Source organism: Pseudorca crassidens, chromosome 17 (assembly GCF_039906515.1).
Source record: "Pseudorca crassidens isolate mPseCra1 chromosome 17, mPseCra1.hap1, whole genome shotgun sequence".
Taxonomy (NCBI): Eukaryota; Metazoa; Chordata; class Mammalia; order Artiodactyla; family Delphinidae; genus Pseudorca; species Pseudorca crassidens.
The window spans coordinates 17,158,342-17,165,015 of record NC_090312.1 but is presented as its reverse complement, the minus strand read 5'-3'; the positions used below and the strand labels follow the sequence as shown (position 1 = coordinate 17,165,015).

Genomic DNA, 6,674 nt, shown 5'->3' with positions numbered 1-6,674 from the left:
CCATATATATGCTGTCTGCAAGAGACCCACTTCAGACCTAGGGGCACATACAGATTGAAAGTGAGGGGATGGCAAAAGATATTCCATGCAAATGGAAATCATAAGAAAGCTGGAGTAGCAATTCTTGTATCAGACAAAATAGGCTTTAAAATAAAGACTATGACAAGAGACAAAGAAGGACACGACATAATGATCATGGGATCAATCCAAGAAGAAGATATAACAATTGTAAATATTTATGCACCCAACATAGGAGCACCTCAATACATAAGGCAAATGTTAACAGCCATAAAAAGGGAAATCAACAGTAACACAATCATAGTAGTGGACTTTAACACCCCATTTTCACCAATGGACAGATCATCCAAAACAAAAATAAATAAGGAAACACAAGCTTTAAATGATACATTAAACAAGATGGACTTAATTGATATTTATAGGACATTCCATCCAAAACAACAGAATACACTTTCTTCTTACGTGATCATGGAACATTCTCCAGGATAAATCATATCCTGGGTCACAAATCAAGCCTTGATAAATTTAAGAAAATTGAAATCATATCAAGCATCTTTTCTGACCACAATGCTATGAGACTAGATATCAATTACAGGAAAAAATTCTGTAAAAAATACAAATGCATGGAGGCTAAACAATACACTACTAAATAACCAAGAGATCACTGAAGAAATCAAGGAGGAAATCAAAAAATACCTAGAAACAAATGGTAATGAAAACACAATGACCCAAAGCTTATGGGATGCAGCAAAAGCAGTTCTAAGAGGGAAGTTTATAGCAATACAATCCTACCTCAAGAAACAAGAAACACCTCAATAAACAACCTAACCTTACACCTAAAGCAATTAGAGAAAGAAGAACAGAAAAACCCCAAATTTAGCAGAAGGAAAGAAATCATAAAGATCAGATCAGAAAAAATGAAAGAGAAATGAAGGAAATGATAACAAAGATCAATAAAACTAAAAGCTTGTTCTTTGAGAAGATAAACAAAATTGATAAACCATTAGCCAGACTCATCAAGAAAAAAAGGAAGAAGACTCAGATCAATAGAATTAGAAATGAAAAAGGAGAAGTAATAACTGACACTGCAGAAATACAAAGGATCATGAGAGATTACTACAAGCAACTCTATGCCAATAAAATGGAAAACCTGGAAGAAATGGACAAATTCTTAGAAATGTACAACCTTCCGAGACTGAACCAGGAAGAAATAGAGAATATAAACAGACCAATCACAAGCACTGAGATTGAAACTGTGATTAAAAACCTTCCAGCAAACAAAAGCCCAGGACCAGATGGCTTCACAGGCAAATTCTATCAAACACTTAGAGAACAGCTATCACCTATCCTTCTCAAACTCTTCCAAAATATAGCAGAGGGAGGAATACTCCCAAACTCATTCTACGAGGCCACCATCACCCTGATACCAAAACCAGACAAAGATGTTACAAAGAAAGAAAACTACAGGCCAATATCACTGATGAACATAGATGGAAATATCCTCAACAAAATACTAGCAAACAGAATCCAACAGCACATTAAAAGGATCATACACCATGATCAAGTGGGGTTTATCCCAGGAATGCAAGGATTCTTCAATATATGAAAATCAATCAATGTGATAAACCATACTAAGAAATTGAAGTATAGAAACCATATGATCATCTCAATAGAAGCAGAAAAAGCTTTCAACAAAATTCAACACCCATTTATGATAAAAACCCTCCGGACAGTAGGCATAGAGGGAACTTACCTCAACATAATAAAGGCCAGTCCCTACTGCAGAGCTACTGCTCGAAAAGCGACTTAAAGGGCCCGCGCACCACAACCCCCTCGGCCTGCCATGCTGCTGCCCATGCTGCTGTTGCTCCGCCTTCTTGGCCTGGCCACCGCTGAACCCGCCATTTACTTCAAGGAGCAGTTTCTGGATGGAAACGGGTGGACTGAGTGCTGGATCGAATCCAAACCCAGTCGGATTTTGGCAAATTCGTTCTCAGTTCCGGCAAGTTCTATGGTGACCAGGAGAAAGATAAAGGGCTGCAGACAAGCCAGGGTGCCCGGTCTTACACTGTGTTGGCCAGATTCGAGCCCTTCAGCAATAAGGGTCATACACTGGTGGTGCAGTTCACTGTGAAACGCGAATGGAACATCGACTGTGGGGGTGGCTACTTGAAGCTATTTCCAGATGGTCTGGACCAGAGAGACATGCGTGGAGACTCCGAATACAACATCATGTTTGGCCCGGACATCTGTGGCCCTGGCACCAAGAAGGTTCATGTCATCTTCAACTACAAGGGCAAGAACGTGCTGATCAACAAGGATATCCGTTGCAAAGACGATGAATTCACACACCTTTACATGCTGGTTGTGTGGCCTGATAATACCTGTGAGCTAAAGACTGACAACAGCCAGGTGGAGTCAGGCTCCTCGGAGGATGATTGGGATATCTTGCCCCCCAAGAAGATAAAGGATCCTGATGCTGCAAAGCCTGGAGACTGGGACGAGTGAGCCAAGACTGATGACCCTACAGACTCCAAGCCTGAGGACTGGGACAAGCCTGAGCACATTCCTGACCCTGATGCTAAGAAGCCCGAGGACTGGGATGGAGAGATGGATGGAGAATGGGAACCAACAGTGATTCAGAACCCAGAGTCCAAGGGGGAGTGGAAGCCCTGGCAGATTCACAACCCAGATTACAAGGGCATTTGGATCCACCCAGAGATCGACAACCCTGAGTATTCCCCTGATAGCAACATCTATGCCTATGAAAACTTTGCTGTACTGGGCTTGGATCTCTGATCTCCAGGCAGGTCAAGTCTGGCACCATCTTTGACAACTTCTTCATCACCAACAATGAGGCATATGCTGAGGAGTTTGGCAATGAGACATGGGGTGTCATGAAGGTAGCAGAAAAACAAATGAAGGACACGCAAGATGAAGAGCAGAGGCTAAAGGAGGAGGAGGGAGGAGAAGGATGAGAAAGTGGAGGACGAGAAGGAAGACGCTGTCGCTGGCCAGGCCAAGGGTGAGCTGCAGGGGCCACACTGCCGCCTCCAGGGCTGGACTGAGGCCTGAGTGCTCCAGCCACAGAGCCAGCCATGCACCGTGCAAAATAATGTCTCTATGAGACTGGAGAACTTTCCTTTTTTTTCAGGCAGGTTCCAATTTGGGGTGGATTTTGTTTTGTTTCCCACCCTCCCTTTTTTTTGTTTGTTTGTTTTTTTTAACTGATGTTTTGTTTCTGAATCTCCTTCAGCCCTCAACCCTGGCCTTCATCATTCTTGATTTGACATCTTTGCTTTCTGTTGTCCCCTTATCTCCCCAGATCCCTTAGTTCCCCTCCAACTTGGGGACTCGGGGTGGGGTGTGGTGTGGAGGAGATGCCTGAGGCCCAAGGTTCCATCTGCTCTCCTTCCTGGATCCCACAGGGGGGTAGGAGAAGAGGGTGACATCACCAGCTCCCCAGCACTGAGAAAGAATGGGGCTCCTAAGGCCTGAGCTCTGACCTCCCTCTCTCCTTTCGCCCCTGCCCCCAAGACTGGGCCACTTCCGAGTGGCGCAGCAGGTTCTAGCTTGGCTCATACTGAGAATGTAAGAACGACAAACGAAATTTCTATTAAGTTTTGTGTCTGCAAAAAATAAAATAAAAATAAAAACATAATAAAGGCCATATATAACAAAACCAGAGCCAACATCATTCTCAATGGTGAAAAACTGAAACCATTTCCACTAAGATTAGGAAAAAGACAAGGTTGCCCACTCTCACCACTATTATTCAACATAGTATTGGAAGTTTTAGCCACAGCAATCAAAGAAAAAGAAATAAAAGGAATCCAAATCGGAAAAGAAGTAAAACCATCACTGTTTGCAGATGACATGATACTAAACATAGAGAATCCTAAAGATGTTACCAGAAAACTACTAGAGCTAATCAATGAATTTGGTAAAGTACCAGGATACAAAATTATTGCACAGAAATCTCTTGCATTCCTATACACTAATGATGAAAAATCTGAAAGAGAAATTAAGGAAACACTCCCATTTACCATTGCAACAAAAAGAATAAAATACCTAGGAATAAACCTACCTAAGGAGACAAAAGACCTGTATGCAGAAAACTGTAAGACACTGATGAAAGAAATTAAAGATGATACAAACAGATGGAGAGATATACCATGTTCTTGGATTGGAAGAATCAACATTGTGAAAATGGCTATACTACCCAAAGCAATCTACAGATTCAATGCAATCCCTCTCAAACTACCAAGGGCATTTTTCACAGAACTAGAACAAAAAAATTTCACAATTTGTATGGAAACACAAAAGACCCCGAATAACCAAAGCAATCTTGAGAAAGAAAAACAGAGCTACAAGAATCAGGCTCCCAGACTTCAGACTACGCTACAAAGCTACAGGAATCAAGACAGTATGGTACTGGCACAAAAACAGAAATATAGATCAATGGAACACGATACAAAGCCCACAGATAAACCCACACGCATATGGTCACCTTACCTTTGATAAAGGAGGTAAGAATATACAGTGGAGAGAAGATAGCCTCTTCAATAAGTGGGCTGGGAAAACTGGACAGCTACATGTAAAAAGAATGAAATTAGAACACTCCCTAACACCATACACAAAAATAAACTCAAAATGGGTTAAAGACCTAAAGGTAAGGCCAGACACTATAAAACTCTTAGAGGAAAACATAGGCAGAACACTCTATGACATAAATCACAGCAAGATGCTTTTTGACCCACCTCCCAGAAAAATGGAAATAAAAACAAAAATAAACAAATGGACCTAATGAAACTTAAAAGCTTTTGCACACCAAAGGAAACCATAAGCAGAACAAAAAGACAACCCTCAGAATGGGAGAAAATATTTGCAAATGAAGCAACTGACATAGGATTAATCTCCAAAATTTACAAGCAGCTCATGCAGCTCAGTATCAAAAAAAAAAAATCAACCCAATCCAAAAATGGGCAGAAGACCTAAACAGACATTTCTCCAAAGAAGATATACAGATTGCCAACAAACACATGAAAGGATGCTCAACATCACTAATCATTAGAGAAATGCAAATCAAAACTACAATGAGGTATCACCTCACACCGGTCAGAATGGCCATCATCAAAAAATCTACAAACAATAAATGCTGGAGAGGGTGTGGAGAAAAGGGAACCCTCTTGCACTATTGGTGGGAATGTAAATTGATACAACCACTATGGAGAACAGTATGGAAGTTCCTTAAAAAACTACAAATAGAACTACCATATGACCCAGCAATCCCACTACTGGGCATATACCCTGAGAAAACCATAATTCAAAAAGAGTCACATACCACAGTGATCATTGCAGCTCTATTTACAATAGCCAGACATGGAAGCAACCTAAGTGTCCACTGACAGATGAATGAATAAAGAAGATGTGGCACATATATACAATGGAATATTACTCAGCCATAAAAAGAAATGAAACTGAGTTATTTATAGTGAGGGGGATGGACCTAGAGTCTGTCATACAAAGTGAAGTAAGTCAGAAAGAGAAAAACAAATACTGTATGCTAACACATATATATGGAATCTAAGAAAAATAAATGGTTCTGAAGACCCTAGGGGCAGGACAGGAATAAAGATGCAGATGTAGAGAATGGACTTGAGGACACAGGGAGGGGGAAGGGTAAGCTAGGACGAAGTGAGAGAGTGACATTTACACTACCAAATGTAAAATAGATAGCTAGTGGGAAGCAGCCACATAACACAGGGAGATTAGCTCAGTGCTTTGTGTCCAGCTAGAGGGGTGGGATAGGCAGGGTGGGTGGGAGACGTAAGAGGGAGGGGATATGGGGATATATGTATACGTATAGCTGATTCATTTTGTTATATAGCAGAAACTAACACACCACTGCAAAACAATTATACCCAATAAAGATGTTTAAAAAAATAAATTAAAAAATGAAAGCACAAAACTAAACCCATACAATTAGGGTCAATTAATCTATGCCAAAGGAGGCAAGAATATACAATGGAGAAAAGACAGTCTCCCCAGTAAGTGGTGCTGCGAAAACTGGACAGCTACATGTAAAAGAATGAAATTAGAACATTCTCTAACACCATATACAAAAATAAACTCAAAATGGATTCAAGACCTAAATGTAAGACCAGATTCTATAAAACTCCTTGAGGAAAATATAGGCAGAACACTCTGATATAAATCACAGCAATATTTTTTGATCCATTTCCTAAGGTAAAGGAAATAAAAACAAAAATAAGCAAATGGACCTAATTAAACTTAAAACGTTTTGCACAGCAAAGGAAATGATAAACAAGACGAAAAGACAACCTATGGACTGGGAGAAAATATTTGCAAGCAATGCTACCAACAAGGGATTAATTTCCAAGATATACAAACAGCTCATACAGATTAATATCAAAAACCAAACAACCCAATCAAAAAATGGGTAGAAGACCTAAATAGATATTTCCCCAAAGAAGACATACAGATGGCCAATAGGCACATGAAAAAATGCTCAATATCGCTAATTATTAGAGAAATACAAACGAAAACTATGATGAGGTATTACCTCACACCAGTCAGAATGGCCATCATTAATAAGTCTACAAATAATAAATGCTGGAGAGGATGTGGAGAAT

At 40.2% G+C, this 6,674-nt stretch overlaps 1 pseudogene; it reads left to right on the top strand.

The window, feature by feature from the left end:
• The first annotated feature begins 1,853 nt into the window (after positions 1 to 1,853).
• LOC137210496 (calreticulin pseudogene) lies at positions 1,854 to 3,108 on the top strand (annotated as a pseudogene).
• Positions 3,109 to 6,674: the final 3,566 nt, after the last annotated feature.